Source organism: Podarcis melisellensis (assembly GCF_964234715.1).
Source record: "Podarcis melisellensis genome assembly, chromosome: 10".
Classification (NCBI taxonomy): Eukaryota; Metazoa; Chordata; class Lepidosauria; order Squamata; family Lacertidae; genus Podarcis; species Podarcis melisellensis.
In genome coordinates this window covers 39,890,050-39,905,119 of record NC_138542.1, presented here as the reverse complement: position 1 = coordinate 39,905,119, position 15,070 = coordinate 39,890,050, and the positions used below count along the sequence as shown (strand labels likewise).

The 15,070-nt window shown below is 40.4% G+C and overlaps 2 long non-coding RNA genes across 4 annotated transcripts in view; one reads left to right on the top strand and one right to left on the bottom strand.

Moving 5' to 3' along the window:
* LOC309378490 overlaps positions 1-15,070 on the bottom strand; it is a 203,943-nt gene that overhangs the window by 42,581 nt on the left and 146,292 nt on the right. The window contains exon 7 of one of the 2 annotated variants that reach the window (XR_014172099.1): positions 4,008-4,583. The exons of the other annotated variant lie outside the window; for it this stretch is intronic. This is a non-coding gene — a long non-coding RNA (uncharacterized lncRNA). Of the gene's footprint in view, positions 1-4,007; positions 4,584-15,070 lie in introns of those variants that run through there. 2 annotated transcript variants of the gene reach the window in all.
* The window catches only part of LOC309378493, a 217,185-nt gene that overhangs the window by 178,699 nt on the left and 23,416 nt on the right, over positions 1-15,070 (top strand). The gene's annotated exons all lie outside the window — the stretch shown is intronic.

Genomic DNA, 15,070 nt, shown 5'->3' with positions numbered 1-15,070 from the left:
TATCTATTTTTATATTCTTATGGACCTATGCAGATCTTGCAAAAATAAATAAATTCCAGCAACCCAAAAACTTGAAATATTGGGAGGTAGTGGTAACTCTTTCCATTTGGAGGATATATTCTCTGTATCATGCTAATGCCCTTTCATCCTCTCGATTTTCTAATCCGCTTTCTACGTCTGCTCAGTTTTGGGAGTGCTGCAGGCAAAATAGAAGGCTTGCTTGGAGCTTCTTTTTTGGCTCAACATAAAAAAGACGTTAGACCACATGATTTTCCTATATTTTATCTCTGAATCAATTGGAGGATAGGATTTTGCACTCCGAATTTTGCACTCACTGGCCAGTGATCATAAGGGTGATTACTGTGGCCCATGCTCTGTAGCACAGAAGTATCATTACCAATAGAAAGCATATGTATCTATGCCTCCCTCAAATAGGCATAGCTGGCACAGCTGTTTGCATCAGCTGTAAAATAAAGCATCATTTCTGTTCCTTTTATTCTGAGTTGTTTTTTATTTGCTGGCATGGTGTGGGGCCGCTGCTAAAATATGTAGCAAAATCTGTTGTTGCTTTCTTGTAGCTAGAAGGCTCTCCTGTGCCTCCTTTTATGTGCCAACATGTGCTTTTTTCCAAAGCTGAGCTCCTCTGAAACATTGCTTCCTGTTGGAATTGGTATACAGCTGGACATTTTTTACTTTGTTGTTCCAGAAGATGCTTCACAGTTCTTCAGATTGACAGAAATGATCAGTCCCATCGAGCACCCAAAATTATTTTAGCGTTATCGTTGTCACTTAAGCACATCGGAAATGGGCAGCTTCAGCTGATGTGCAAAGCCCAGCTAACTGATCAGCTGGCCATCTTTGCACTGCACTCCTGGTTAGTGGTTTTCTTCTTTGGCAATCACTCGGAACCAAGTAAGATTGTTTTCCATGAACATGGTTTTAACAGTGAGTTCATAAGGCCAATTCTTGATCCATGCATCCTTCCACAGTGGGGACATAGGTTTCTGGATGGGAGTTGATCATGGTGAGGGTTTGCCAAGCGTGCCTTCCTCTTAGCATGTTTTTCCCTTGCATCCTGAGTTCAAGTGTCTTCAAAGCCCATGACACCTTTGGTAAAGGCTCTTCTCCAATTGGAGTGCTTGTAGGCCAGTGTTTCCCAGTTGTTGGTGTTTATACTACTTTTTTATATAGATTTGCCTTGAGAGAGTCTTTAAACCTCTTTAAAGAGATGGCCAGTGGTAACACAGCTAGGGGAATGATATTTTGTCAAATGCCCAGTATGGATCTGCTCTTGATGCTTTGGCAGCCTGTTGACTGCGGTGTGGTCTCTTGGTTTCGTAGAGATAAAGTGCACATTGTTTTTGAAGATCATTGCCGATGGTAAAAACACCCCACCCCCCCGGAAATGCAAACAACCAGTGTGCAGTAACTTTTCCTTCGCTTGATCCATTGCATGCAAAACCAGTAACTGAAGACTGAACAGTGGAAAGGTGGAAGTATATGTATCTCTTAGGCTGTCTGCCAGTCTTCTACTTGAAGGGGAGTGTGGTTCAAGGCCAGTTTGAAGATAAAGAACCATAAAATGGGAGAGCAGGGGATTTAAAGTTGCTCATCAACACTTGGTTGAACAGGCAGATGCGTCACCTCCCCATAGTCTCCTTCACTATGGTGAGATGTACTGTATTTCTAATTTGCATAAACTAGCACATGCAAATGTCAACGCAAATCTGTATCCTCTTTTTTTGATGATGCATTTCCTGGTTGCTTTTTTTTTTGTAATGCATATTTGTCCACCTAGACTAGAGTGGACGTAGAATCAGAGTTGAAAGGGACCCTAGTCCAGCCCCTGCAATGTAGGAAGCTCAACAGTGATGGGTCTCAAATTTAAGTGGTGCTCTGCGAGACCCCAAAATTTAATGCCCCCCAACCCGACGCCTTCCATTCTATATAATAGATGCATCCTCCCCTAGGATTCACACCCATTGTGACCAAACTGGTTGTGCTCCCCTAAATCCACCACTGATCTAAACAAAGACATGAGAGACCTGGTTCAGCCAAAGACTCATTTGTTGCCCTATCACCACGCAGTGCAGTCTAGAGAAGCACAGCAACATTGCTGTCGGGAGACCAGCTCTGCAGCTCCAGCCCAGCAGCTGCCACTGGGATACATGTGTAGTTGCAAGGCCTTGTAAAAATACCAGCTTAGTGTTGATCTTTATTTCTGGTACAAGCATTTCTAAAGTCAAAGAAGATGGCTTTGCTTTGAACCATTTCTCATCTCTGTCACAATATGAATGGGTTAAAATTATGCTATCTTCTGGTTTCTGTTGCAATCTGAGGCATTGGAATAGGAATGGCTTTACTTTGTGTCATTGTCAGTTCTCGTTTCTGTCTCTGTCAAGGGAATGAATTATAGCAGCACTGTAATGCCAATTCCTCTTGTTATAGACTTTCATTTGTGGGATGGAGATGGTAATCAGAACAGAACATTGTGTAAAAAATGGGGGCCATTCATAGAGCAATGCTAAAGGTATGAGGAAAATGAAAGTATCTGCAGCGAGGCACGGGGGAAGGATTAATCAGCTACTCTTGCACAAATTATTCTGACAATTAACCCATCTTATCAGAAATATTCATTTCAGTAGCATCGCAGCCGTATGCCTGCTGGGTGCCTCTCAGTAACAAATGCATCAATATAGCCAGAGATTATATTCATAACAACAACAATGCCAGCAACACAACAACAGCCATATTTTTATAGCCATTCCATAACAGAAGTTCTCTAGGTGACTTGCAAAAAGGGGTGGGAAGACTGTAAAATTAAAATGCAGTATAAATCAATAAAACTATAAGGAAATAATTTTTAAAAACACAATTTAAAGCTCAGCTTAAAAAATTGAAGACAGTTTAAAAAAATGTTAACTCTTATAAGATATCACCTACTTGCGAATGGTTTCAATTTGAGAGCAAGTGTGGTTAGAGGGCTGGACCTGGGAGACTGGGGTTCAAATACCTCCCACTCATAGCCCCCAGCTTATAAAAGGAAGCTGAGTTTTCACATAGGCAAAATTCTGATTCTGAATTTTCATCATTGAGTGGAATCTTAAACCCTTCTCTCTATAGACCAGAGTTGACATTATAAAAAGTAGTGTTATTATCACTTTGTTCAATTTGGTGAGCATTTCAGTGTGAACCTGCTTAATTCATGCTTTCCCCAAAATAACTGAATCAATCTATCCTTTGAAATTCAAGCTTTTCTGAATTTTGTGATGCAGTTTAACAAAAAAGGGGGGTTTATATCAAGGGGAAATTTGGAAGAAGAAAAAACAAATTTGTGAAAATGCTTTACACTTTGGGGAAACTGCTTGCAAAAAGTGCATATCAGATAAAATTGCACATTATCCTTGTAACCGGTTTTGGGACCTTGTTGTGAAGGATGAGTCAGTAACCTATAATATTCACAAGGTGATACAAAGATGTGGCAAACTTATTTTAAGATTAGAAAATGAGAAGCTAAGATTTGACACATACGTCCATCCCCGGTTATCACGACAGTTAACGGGGCTATTGTAAACTGTGAGGTTCATACATTTAATTTGCAATTGTGTGGGGGAGCATGACCTTAGTTACACATGATGCATGTTGATGCAGAGTACTCATCTGAAAATAGAAATTGTCTTACTGTCAATAGGCTGTTGAAATCTGAGTAACGTAATGCACAGTGCAGCTTGATAAATCCATTTGGGCACACTTGTGCCTTGCTGAGATTAGACTGAAATCCAGCCTGTGAAATTGAAAAGATGCTTAGAGAGGATGTTCATTCAGCTCTCTGCTACTGCTTAGGAAAAAATAAACAAAACCTAAAATGGGAGCAACTTCAATGTAGAAATATTTGGTTCTGAGCAATTTCAGAATGGTCCATTTTAAACAGTTAATATGCATAATATGTTTTGCTTTAAGGGAGAAAGCAAAAGAGCTCCAAACCTTGCATAGTAACTTAATCAGTCCAGCTTTTTAGTCACACTTCAAGTATAATAGCATTATGTAAGTGTCTCATTTGCATCTATGCACTGCCTTGATTGCTGAGGAAAAAGTTTGCAGTTTAATAAGCTTCAGACACAATGTTGCCTTTCTTCTAATTTTCTTGCAGCCGTGGTGCTAGCTGACATTATGCATGCTTTCCCCTTTTTTCCACTAATGAGCACTAAGGTTACTGTGAATATGACTTTTGTCCTCACATGACTGAAAAGCCTGTTAAGAGGTGTGGTTTTTTTTTTTTGGTTTTTTTTTTGTAAGTACTGGCGGTATTTTGAATTCAGCATGCATATGAAAAAGGCAATAAAATTGGGGTCACTGAGTCAAAAAAGAAAGCATATGATCCCTGATCCGTTAGCAGAAATGAATGGGTTGGTTTTCAAGCACATATTTTCTTCTAAATTGTAAACCTGTTATGACTCTTCCCTGATATTCAGCCAGCAGATCATAATAAATGCTTTTAGAAAGACCCCGTTTATACCAGGTGGAGGCAACCTGTAGCTTTCAGAAGTCCAGTTCAGACTTGCAGTTGGTCCCTCCAGTGGCATCTTGTTGGATAGGGATGAGGGGTAGAGAGAATGAGGAGGAAGGGGGGGGGAGAGAATGAGTGTGGCAGCAAGATAAAGAAAAGGAAAAGGGTGGTGCTATACACTTTTGACTCTGGCCCTGCCCTCCGCAGGATTCTGCCCTGCTTACTGTAGCCCCTGATAAATTACTCCCAATGAAATGCAGCCCTCAGTAGAACAAAAGTTTGCCCACCTAGATCAAAGTCCATCGATCCATCATTTTGTATCCATGGTTTTGGAACTTCACAGAGGGGAAATGCAAGTGAGAGCCATCCCATCATTTGTTCCTAGGATCTACTACTGAAAGGTATACTGCCACTCTACATGGAACCATCCATGAGCTTTCATGATGATCAAGTTGATTTCTCCAACTCATTTGAAAGCCACCTGAGCTACTGCCTTTCAGAATATATTGTTAATGAATTTTGTACTGTGGAATGGGAAGGTCAGATGAGACTATAGTAATTTCAACCATTGTTACTCTTTTGAATCTTAGTATCCCAAAAACATGAAGGACACATAATACTTTACTATTTTTGTACAGCCTTTGAAAGGGGTTCCAAATGAGTTGGCCTTGGACAAATTGCTGATCCAATCTACAGATTTTTACATTTTAATGCAGTCCGATTCTGTCAGTTTTATGATGACTTAATATTATAGTATGCTTTATCACATTGCTTCTGTTTCAGTTGTTTAAATTTCATCAATTGTATTGTATTGCTTAATGTTGCAGTTGGATAAGATACTGAATGTTTCCCCAGTTTTTCATTTATAAGCCTGGGATTCCTGTGTTCCATCTTGCCTGGTTGCTGTGAGCATGAACCAAATAAATACTATAAAACTTTCTGCACATTGTCATTTGCAGAAGGCTTTTAAAAACAAGAAACTGAGTTTCTGCTCCCATGAATATTTGCACAATGGTAAAACAAATTAAGACTTTGGACCACGTGCAAATAAAGCTTTCTAAGCATTTTCAGTCTGGAAGAGTTCATGCAATTATTTCTTTTAGCAATTGTATTGTATTGCAGTTAAGCTGATTAGAGAACTGCCTTTGATATGCTTCTTTTCTCTATATCTTGGATGTGTGGACTTCCAAATGTTGTTGGACTCAAACTCCCATCAGCCCCAGCCTGCATGGCCAAGAGGCAGGGATGGTTACTGTAGAGCTGTAGTCCAACAATAAATATGGACCCTATTTGTCTGCTGAAACCAAAAAGGCAGCCTCTGCCCATCAGGGAAATCTGAAAAGACCAACAACAAGTGATGTGCTCTAGACACGGAAACTTGAAGAGTGGACATTTATCCTCTCAGCCTGCAGTGACAGAAACTCTTTGGAAGGCAGCAAAAAGTTATTGCTAATGGCAATGTGACTAAGTATCAGTAGCAAAACTCTCTTCCCCAAACAGTTATTTGCAGCAGGAACATATGTATACCTTTAGGCTGAAATCCACCTCGTAACTATGTCTTCACCAAAGCAGCAGCAGCAGCAGCCACTGCATCCCAGCTCACAGCAGGCTCCAAAATAACTCCTAGTAATAACTGAAAAATGTCAGTAGGGCCTGCATGTATAAGAACTGCCTAAGAAATAAGCACAATATGGTGATTAACCAGGCATGATGCACAGATGTAGGGGATATGAAAAGGGCACATTAAGAGTGTCCTGGCTTAACACAACGTGTCCTGAGTTGGCTTTTCTTTCTTTCTTTCTTTCTTTCTTTCTTTCTTTCTTTCTTTCTTTCTTTCTTTCTTTCTTTCTTTCTTTCTTTCTTTCTTTCTTTCTTTCTTTCTTGTTGATTGTATTGTATAGCAAGGATAAGAAACCTGTGGCCTTCTGGTGACTTACAAAGAATTAATCTAGCAATTCCCTTTATTATGGGCCGATTCTTTTGCAATGTCTATTCACAAGTATGTTCACAAGCAAAGGTCCATAGCAACTTACTTACTTGCAGATTTGGCTCATTTTACTGCTTCCTTGACTGGTAGCAATTGTCCTGGGTTTCAGAAACTCTCTGTACTGAGAAATGCCAGGAACTCAACCTGGGGTTGTTGTTTTTTGCATGTGAAGCTAACTCAAATATCACATTGCCTTGGTTTTTGAGCTTACTCAAACAATGTTTGCTGATAATGCTTCTTATTTGGTTGTTATACAGAAAACACACATTCGTTTGACAGGCTAGATAGGCATTAAAAGTCCATTTCTGTTTTTCAAAACAGGGGAAATGTGTCACTTAATAGGTTGCCCTTAAAAAATAATCACTGCACAAAGTAAGTTTGAGAGCAATATGCCAGACTTCTTTCAAATTACATGTGTCAACTAGTTTTGGCACAAATTATGCTACATTCAGGGACTCTGTAATTAAGATTAGAAAATGGTTGCCATAAAGCTGTATGTTGGCTAAGACAATCACTGCTTAAATGTCACCTATGTTGTGCTAAGAGCAGGCAATATTTCATCACTGACACACACTTTGTTGTTGTTTAGTTGTGTCCGACTCTTCGTGACCCTATGGACCAGAGCACGCCAGGCACTCCTGTCTTCCACTAACTCCCGCAGTTTGGTCAAACTCAGTTGGTAGCTTCGAGAACACTGTCCAACCATCTCGTCCTCTGTCATCCCCTTCTCCTTGTGCCCTCCATCTTTCCCAACATCAGGGTCTTTTCCAGGGAGTCTTCTCTTTTCACGAGGTGGCCAAAGTATTAGAGCCTCAGCTTCACGATCTGTCCTTCCAGTGAGCACTCAGGGCTGATTTCCTTCAGAATGGATAGGTTTGATCTTCTTGCAGTCCATGGGACTCTCAAGAGTCTTCTCCAGCACCATAATTCAAAAGCATCAATTCTTCGGCGATCAGCCTTCTTTATGGTCCAGCTCTCAATTCCATACATCACTACTGGGTTAAAGCTATGGTTTTCCCAGTAGTGATGAGACACACTATACTGCAGCCCATTTCACACTAAGATGCTGTACACTATGGATCTCATACGCCAACGTCTCCTAATTTTGGGCTACAGCTCCCATCATTCCTATCCACTGGCTATGCTGGCTGGTGCTGATGGGAGTTGTGGCCCACAACATCTGGAGAACACCAGGCTGAGCAATGCTGTCCTATGCAATGGTGAAAGGAGGAGATGCATTAACTGCAAAACTGAAGGAACAAGATTTCATTCTCTACAGCTTCAAGTGAATACTCTATATTAGACAACTTTAGATATAGAGTTAAACAGGCAAGAATATAACAGCTTACTGTCTCCCCAACACCTATGTTCTGTTCTCCTTTCCCTCCTTTTCCTCCTTTCAGTATAAACCACCCTATCCCTACCCTCTCCTTTCCTGATATATATGATCTTCATGTGCGATCTGCTTTGAAGTGAGACATAATAAGCATTGTATACAGAGTAATTTAGCTTGAGGTTTTTGTTTTGTTTTTTGATGTTTTATAGTGGCTTAATGATAAGATTTGGAGTAGTCTTTGAGAAAAACCTTGCAAGTACCTTAACCACATTATAAAATAACACTTGGCTAAAGAGCTCCAAATGATGCACACACTTTAAGACAATACATTGTATGGGCATGTGCATATGAAGTGGAATCAGACACTTGACTTTTTAATATCTTGTGTGTTGGCTACATGACAACTGAGCAATTAATTTAATTATCAGGTTGCCTCTGGGTTTTACATGCCCTTAGTTTATATTAGTGCTGTGCCAAAACCTGTTCCTCAATTTTGTAAAAGATCTCTTCCCCTGTGAAAGAGGCCTCTATTTTATTTATTTATTTATTTGCTCCTTCATTCTCAAGAAGCTTTTGAATTCCTTAGGATTCTGGTGCACATTTGGTTGAGCTTACTTTCTTGTTGCTAGGTGGCCCTGGCTAGTATGCGAGTGCTTCTTTCCAATAAACATTTTCCCTGGTTGCTTGCATTTCCTGATATACAACAAACAAACAAACAAACAAAACCATTGTTGTTGTTCAGTCATTTAGTCATGTCCGACTCTTCGTGACCCCGTGGAGCACGCCAGGCACTCCTGTCTTCCACTGCCTCCCGCAGTTTGGTCAAACTCATGCTGGTAGCTTCGAGAACACTAGCCAACCGCCTCGTCCTCTGTCGTCCCCTTCTCCTTGTGTCCTCAATCTTTCCCAACATCAGGGTCTTTTCCAGGGAGTCTTCTCTTCTCATGAGGTGGCCAAAGTATTGGAGCCTCAGCTTCACGATCTGTCCTTCCAGTGAGCACTCAGGGCTGATTTCCTTCATAATGGAGAGGTTTGATCTTCTTGCAGTCCATGGGACTCTCAAGAGTCTCCTCCAGCACCATAATTCAAAAGCATCAATTCTTCGGCGATCAGCCTTCTTTATGGCCCAGCTCTCACAAAACCATAGCTACCTCAAAATTGGTGCTTCCATGTGACCTATTTATTGAGCATTCATCCTGATTTGTTTGCAGGGAAATTAGACAGCAGTGGCTACTTCATGAGTATGTGTTCTTATTTGTTTATGGAAAGTGACACAATGGTGCATCAAAGCATGTGTTATCCCACACTTTCCAGGGCATCTTCCCATCACCTTGCTTATTGCAAAAAGTTCAATCTTTGGAAGAAGCTGGTTTGTTGTGCAAAACCTCCCAGTCAGTTATAATTGTGCTACCTGAAATTGTTGGTATGTGATTGTCACACTTTTAGGGTTGGGATTCAGTCTGGAAATGCCCAGTGTCTTCTTCAGAGTTTCATTTGAAGCACCAGAAGCTGGCTAGTGAATTCCTTGAGATTGGTGTAATCACTTATTTCTTTAAAGATCAAAACAAAACACGAAGATTCAATTGTAAAAGAGCTGCCAGGTACTCTGTATGCAGCTTTCTCACCTTCCTGTGTTTACAGGAAATCCCAGTTAAGGATGCCATGGCGTATTTAGAAAACACAAGCACCCGGGGGGATGCAAAGTGCCAGAGAGCTGATTTGTAGAATGGGTAGGACACTCACAAATAACGCTTGGCCACTTTGAAAGTGAGGCAAGTGCAATAAAAATACTGTGGCATACCCGTAAGAATTTCTGACATTTTCTGTCCCCTTTTATATTTCTTAAATGCTATTGGTTTTCTCATAAATTGCATGGCTGAAAAAATGAGTTGTAATGTAGAAGTAAATGCTCAGGAAGTCTTGTAAATTGTAGAATAGTATATTGCCAAGTAAGAAATTATACCTTGAACTTTGACTTCCACAGTGCATGATGTTTCTTTTAAAGGGAAGAATGATATTTAGGCAAATTAAGCAAGTCTCCATAACACCCTCCTATTCTGCTTGTATACATTTGATCTACAATATGTTCATGCCATGGTTAATGATCTCTAAGTTCTGTTTTTTATTATATATGGGATTTTTAAAAAAGAAGAGTAGAAGGGGTGGTTTAGGAGTCAGTTAACACTTGAGAATTCAGCTGCGAAATTCACACAGGTAGGGATTGTATGATAAGTCATGGTCTAAGGAGATGAGGAAGAATTTGAGTCTGAAGTCATATGCTAATAAGAGGCAACCATGTTACCAAACCATGGAAGCGAAGCAGAGAACAGATTAATAATCAGGCAGATTATATATATGTGTGTGTGTGTGTGTGTGTGTGTGTGCGCGTGCGCGCATAAATAGTGTAGAATGCAGTATTGGGGAACATTCAGCAGCCAGAATATCAGGACACTCAAAGCAAATCTTACTTAGTAGTAATATCTGAAATATAGGAGCAAAGAAATTAAGATGGAGTCTCTATAATATACTCATTATTCAACAATAGGAGGAAAAGGAATTTCTGTCTGAGGTGTGTTGTTTGATCTTCAACACAGCTATGAATGGCTTCATGTTGGATTAGGAAATGTCTCACTTAGTCCCTGGAGCACTGATTTCTAACCACTCTATGGATAAGTAAGGACACACTGAACGCTGCTCAGAGAATTAATTACTTTCCATGTTCCAGATAAGTGGGCAGAAAGGAAGCATCAGAGGCATAGCAAGAGATGGTAAGATCTCAAGCCTTCTTAGGAGTGGTGCTCCAGTTATGGAAATTTCATGTCCAGGGAGGCTTACTTACAGGGAAGCTTATAGATATATTCTTTCCACAGTTTTAGGGAAATTGCCAACTTCTATTTTGGAGGCTATTTCAGATGCTGATTACTGCTGAGAATGCTATTAGAGGAGGCAGTGGAATATCTGTAATTGCATCTGAATTTATTTGGTTTTGTTGAAATGGTTTTAGGTTTAAATTTGATTTAGGTTTCTTAAACCCCTTCTCTTTAATCATTTTCTGATCTGAATCTACACATTCATGCTTTGATGTTTTAAATAGTTGATGTCATGAAAAGCATTTTTTTAAAAAGAATCTTAATTACTTTATTGCTTTATTTGAGGCAAACAAGCTTGTTCTTTGTCTCCTCATGCATTTTGGGTGTTATGTGAAACTGGAAGAGGCAAAGTCTTTTCCTTCATTTTGGTAGAGGTGCACCTCCCACCGTAAGACGTGGCCACCCACTAAGAAATTAGGAGGATTAAGGCAAACGACATATCCTTCCTTTCTTGTGGTTTCTCTAGAACATCTGCAGTGGCTCTGTGTCCATCGCAAAGGTGTGTGACCTGTCCTGTAACAGGTTCTCTAGAGGAGTCAGAGACTTCCAAAAACTTCATTTAACAAATTGATCCCACTATTGGATGCTTATAGGCTGTGCATTACTTCAGCCAAAAGCAGGAAGCTATGTGGATTAAAGACAGGCAGTTGCCAAAGCCCATTACCTAAAGATGGAACATATAATAGGAGCTCTTGGTGTGGCAGGCAACACTGAGGTCAGATTTAATCACTTAGAAATATCAATAGCTGGAGTAAGGCCAAGTGTCGTCCTCCTCAAAGGGACATGTCTTCTGACTGCCATGAAAATGATAGCCTTCTTTTGAGGAGGCAGAATCTTGATCGATAATGAATCTCAAATTGTCTTTTGGAGAGGCTTTTAATTATTTGTGACATGCTCGTGGAGTTCTGACAAAGATGACAGTTTAATGGAGACCAAAACTTTAAAAAGCTGCATGGTTAAAAATACAAATATATCGTTCAGTTTATGATTTATGAAGGTGGAAAGAAAAAATAGAATTGGCATCAATTATTTGATTTCTGAAAATATATCCAACCATGTTAATGGTTGGACTAGATGAGCCTCAGGGTCCCTTCAAACTCCACAATTCTCTGATTCTCTGAATAGATTCTTAGTACAATGCACACAACACTGTTATTTCTAACTTTTCCCATATCTGGCATGCTTAAGTTTGGCTCTTCAATCAGTCAGGTAGGGAGGTTTCAGACTACCACAAACTTTTCGGAGAACAAAGTCTTTAACTCTGCTTATTTAAACTAGTATCTTTACATTGTACTACGTTTGCATGTAAAGTAAATGAGGACTTTGTCTATCTTTAATATACTTGAGTATGTATTAAATGGTTGGTGTATTGAAATGCAATATATTAGAATAAAAATAGTTATCCGTTTTATTAATTCTATGCACCTGGATCAGATCTGGTAGCAAATTCATTCCTTTTCCTGCCCAAGAACTCCAGCCAGTAGGGTTTGGCTGTATCTCTGTAGTGGGCAATGAAAATAATCTTATTGCTGCATTAAGGTGTGCTGTTAAGGAGTTGTTAGAATTCCATTTACATGGAATACATTTTTCAAGCATATCTATATATCACAGACTCAGCTTTAGCTTCACAAAGTTAAAATGGACATATGTATGACATGTGACAAGAGATGACTTAGGCTGATGGGTTAAAGCAGTGTTAGTATGGAGACGCTACAATTTTAATAGACCGAGGGGACAACCACCGATGCAATGGGTGGACAATCTAAAACTTACAGCAAGGGCTTATGTGGATGCAGAAAGCAAAAAACAGTGAAAAACATTTTTTTTTTAAAAAAAAGATCACGCAGGAGGTATTAATAAATCTTACAAAGAGCACCATGAAGTCTCAGGACACAAATACATTACACTTTTAAATTTGTACATTTTTCAGTCTTTTCCTTTGTGGCAGAATTGTATTATTATTTATTATTATTATTTATTATTTGTAGAGCTTGGAATCATATTACTGAGTTCATAGTTAGCTGGTCTGGTTTTCAAATGTGCTGATTTTTCTGAATCACCAGGGGATTTAAATAGATGTGTATTTTAGCATCAGACTTGTTGTTCTAACCCCTGTTATGGCTAGTGGATGCTCATATGAGTAAGTCTGGAGTGTGGTTTTGTTTTGCAAGACAAGCTGAATAACATCCTCCCAACTCCATTTTTTGAATTAAAAATGTATTACACTTTCTTTTACAGAAGAACCATAAACACAAACTAAACAAAACTTGGAGTATAGTTTGTCAATTTGTCAATCACATTTGTCATAAATAAGGGACAGACAATGGTAATTCATTGCTGAATTAAGACTTTCCATAGCAAAACATGTGTCATGGGAGGCTGTAAGCCAGCCTTTCTCAACCTGTGGGTCCCCAGATGTTGTTGGACTACAACTCCCATCACCCCTAGCTAGCAAGGCCAGAGCTCAGGGATGATGGGAGTTGTAGTCCAACAACACCTGGGGGACCCACAGGTTGAGAACCGCTGCAAGCAATGAGGTTGATTTGTTTATATACTCAATAAACAAATACTATGTACTTAGAAGGGACGTGGGTGGCGCTGTGGGTTAAACCACAGAGCCTAGGACTTGCTGATCAGAAGGCCGGCGGTTCGAATCCCCGTGACGGGGTGAGCTCCCATTGCTCGGTCCCTGCTCCTGCCAACCTAGCAGTTTGAAAGCACGTCAAAGTGCAAGTAGATAAATAGGTACTGCTCCTGCAGGAAGGTAAACGGTGTTTCCGTGTCTGCTCTGGTTTGCCAGAAGCGGCTTAGATATGCTGGCCACATGACCCGGAAGCTGTACGCCGGCTCCCTCGGCCAATAAAGCGAGATGAGCGCTGCAACCCCAGAGTCGGTCATGACTGGACCTAATGGTCAGGGGTCCCTTTACCTTTATGTACTTAGAAATTTGTATTTCTTGCTCTGCCCATCTATTACCCTGCTTTGCTGAGTCAAGTGTTTGAATGCTATTTCCCATATATGGATGAACCAAGATTGCAAAGTAAGACCCGCCCCTGACTGCTGTTTCCATTCTGGCAGTGGCTATCAGAAAAGAAACGAAGGCCCGAGGTGTAATCTTGGGGTAGAGATCCCTCTCAAGTGCTAAAAGTGCTTGCAGCAGATCCGTGTTTAGCTTATGATCAATTATGATGGAGATTTCAAGGTGGTTTTTTTGTTGTTGTTGCCAAAGTGATCATATCAGGTTGGTGGTGGATCTGTTGGATCCAAAGCTGAACCCATTTCCTAGAGAAGGGCCCAGTTTGGAACAGTCCATCACACAAGCCTGGACCCAGCCTAGCACAGAAAAAAGTAGTAGTTTGAAATAGCCAGCTCCCCACCTTGTCAGCTGAAGTCACAGCATTGTGGATGCAGCAGTAATCTGGCACTCCATTCTCCCCCACTGCTCCCAGCTAGGGCTTCAGATTGCTCTCCAACTTTGAGGTCACCCAGTAAATATTACTGAGTAAAGCCTCATTCCCAGAATCTCTTACAGATATACAGAATGCAGTAATAAAATTCATTGGGCTTCATCCACTGTAAGCTCTTCAGCTATATGTCACAAGGAAATAATAAGTGTTCCATAACGGACTACGAGACCTCAGTTGAGCAAAGTATAAGCTTCTACTTAAATATTTTACTCAACTGAGACGGAATGATTTCTCCATCCAACGTTATGTCTAAATGTCAGTCTTCTCATTTTGCACATGAGCTCAGTTATTCACTATCAAAGACCCAATTTAATTGTGCACATCCATGATGTATTAACCGCTTAGTGTTTTCAGCTGAACAAAGGTAGAAAGGTTAATCCAGTATGTCTGATCCCATCCTAGGTATTTACATACTATACCATTTGAATCTTTAATAACTCAAACGAAGCTGAATGTTGGAAGATTCAGGGTGGACAAAAGTTAAGTACTTCTTCGCATAGTGCACAGTTAAACTATGGAATTTGCTCCTATTAAATGTAGCAATGGATGGCTGCAAAAGAGGATTAGACAAATGCCTGGAGGTTAAGTCTATCACTGACTACTAGCCATGATGGATATGCTCTACCTCCACTGCAGGAAGGAGTATGCTTCTGAATCCCAGCTGCTGAGTATCAGAGGTGGGGAGAGTTACATTCAGGTTCTGATTGCAGCTGCAGGCATTTGGACAGCCACTGTGAGAACAGCATGCTGGGCTAGAAGGGCATTCGGCCTTATTTTCTTACTTTAGGTAAAGGTAAAGGTACCCCTGCCCGTATGGGCCAGTCGTGTCCGACTCTAGGGTTGCACGCTCATCTCGCTCAAGAGGCTGGGAGCCGGCGCTGTCCGAAGAGACTTCCGGGTCAC